The following is a 2279-nucleotide window of genomic DNA, read 5'->3' as shown; positions in this document are numbered from 1 at the left end:
GGATACACCTTTCCAAAACAGATTTGTTTACTCTTCTGGCAGGCCATGTTATATTCAATATTTTTTATCAACATCATAATTCCAAAGTATCAATTCTTCTTGTTTTTCTTCTTCAATATTTCTTATTCATTATCCAACTTTCACATGTATATGTTGTTGTTAGGTGCTGTCGAGTCAAGTACTACTCATAGCAAACCTATGAACAAAAGATCTGAACCCTGTTCTATCCTGTGCCATCCTCACACTTACTGACACACAAGAGCCAATTGGAGCAGTCACTGTGTCAGTCCACCTGATTGAAGGTCTTCCTGTTCTTTGCAGACCCTCCACCCTTCCCAGCATTCTGTCCTCCTCCAAGGAAGAAGCCCTCCTAGCAACATGGCCAAAGTATTGAGGTGAAGCCCGATCATTCTTGCCCCCAAAGAACACTCCAGGGCACCATCTCCGAGACATATCAGTTCTCTTGGCCTTCCATAGATACGAGGCAAGTAAAATACAATGGGTACACCTTAGTGTCTAAATTGGGATCTTTGTTGTTTTGGTACTTTTTTTTTTTAAAAAAAAATTTTACTTTTGTGATAGTTTACAAATCATACTGGTTTTCATAAAATTATTCATAGACATTATTTTATAACAATTATCGCTGATTAATGTAAGTAATTAATTACCATGCAAAGACATTTGACTACGTGGATCGCAACATATTGTGGCTAACCTTGAGAAGAATGGGGATTCCAGAACACTTGATTGTGCTCATGTGAAACCTATACTTGGACCAGGAGGCAGTTGTCAGAACTGAGCAAGGAAACACTGCATGGTTCAAAATTAGAAAAGGAGTGCGTCAGTGTCAGGTCCCATCTCCATATCTTTCCAATCTGTATGTAGAACAGACCATTTGAGAGGCTGAACTTTATTGAGGAAGAATGTGGCATCAGGATTGGAGGAAGATTTATCAACATCCTGTGTTATGCAGATGACATAATCTACTTTGCCAAAACTGCGGAGAGAGCCTAAAGCATTTGTTACAGAGGTTCAAAAACTGTAGTTTGCAATATGTATTGAAGCTCCACAACAAGAAAACAAAGATTCTCACCACTGAGCCAATTGGCAACATCATGATAGATGGAGAAGAGATTCACATTGTTAACGATTTCAGCTTGCTCTGGTCCACAATCAACATTCTTGGCACCAGCAGTCAGGAAATCAAAAGATGATTTGAATTAGGAAAGTCTCCTGTCAGGGACTGCTCCAGGGTGCTGAAGAGCCAGGATGTCAGCCTAAGGTATGCCTGATCCAGGCCATGTTCTTCACAATTACTTACTATGCATCAGAGACCTGGCCAGTGACCAAGGTTGACAAAAGAATTGATGCCTTTGCGTTGTGGTACTGAAGAAAACTATTGAACATATCATGGACTGCCAAGAAAACGAATAGATCTGTCTTAGAGAGGGTGAAAACAAGATGCTCCTTTGAGGCAAGGATTTTGAGACATAAGCTTCATCCATATTGTGCAATATTTCAAATATTGTTCATAATTTTTTTCAGTGATGCATAATACTCCATTGTGCGAATGTACTACAGTTGCTTTTCATTTTGTTTTTTAAAAGCCATTTATCATTTCTCCTGTGAAGACAATGAATTACTGATCTTTCAGTTAACAGTGCTAACAACCCAAGGTTTGATTTTTTTTTTTTTTAGTTCTTTCAGCTTAAGAAATGCCTAGTATGTTCTTCCTTTTTGCTAACTCTAGGTTTTTGCACATTTCATTATAATACTTTGTCTTCTTGAGCTGCCTTATGAAATCTTCTCTTCTTACCTTTGGCTTCATCAGTTTTCTATCACTGCTTTTACTTTGGCTTCACCATTTGTCTGTGAGTTTATCATACTGAGATGGCTTGTGTTTTGCTGTGATGTTAGAAGTAATGCCACTGATATTTTTTTCTATATTTTATTAATTTTCATAAACATTTACAGAGATTTTGGGTTTCCATTCATTCATTGTTGCACTGCCACTGATATTTTAAACACCGGCTGGATCACTCATGGTAAATAAATCTCAGTGGGGTTTCCAGACTAATCAGACTTGGGTGAAGGACCTGGTGATCTACTTCTGGAGAAAGAAATTGACAAGGGAAAACTTTATGGATAGAGGCAGAACATTGTCTAATAAAGTGCTGGAAGATTAACCACTCAAATGAGAAGATACTAAAAATATGACTAGGAAAGAACTGTGTCCTCAAAAGGAAAGATGACCATAATAACATGGGTGGAATAAAGCC

The sequence above is a fragment of the Elephantulus edwardii genome, unplaced genomic scaffold, assembly GCF_000299155.1.
Source record: "Elephantulus edwardii isolate Elephantulus edwardi_28Jun2011 unplaced genomic scaffold, EleEdw1.0 scaffold00054, whole genome shotgun sequence".
Taxonomy (NCBI): Eukaryota; Metazoa; Chordata; class Mammalia; order Macroscelidea; family Macroscelididae; genus Elephantulus; species Elephantulus edwardii.
The sequence above is the reverse complement of the archived record's forward strand: the minus strand, read 5'-3'. Positions refer to the sequence as shown.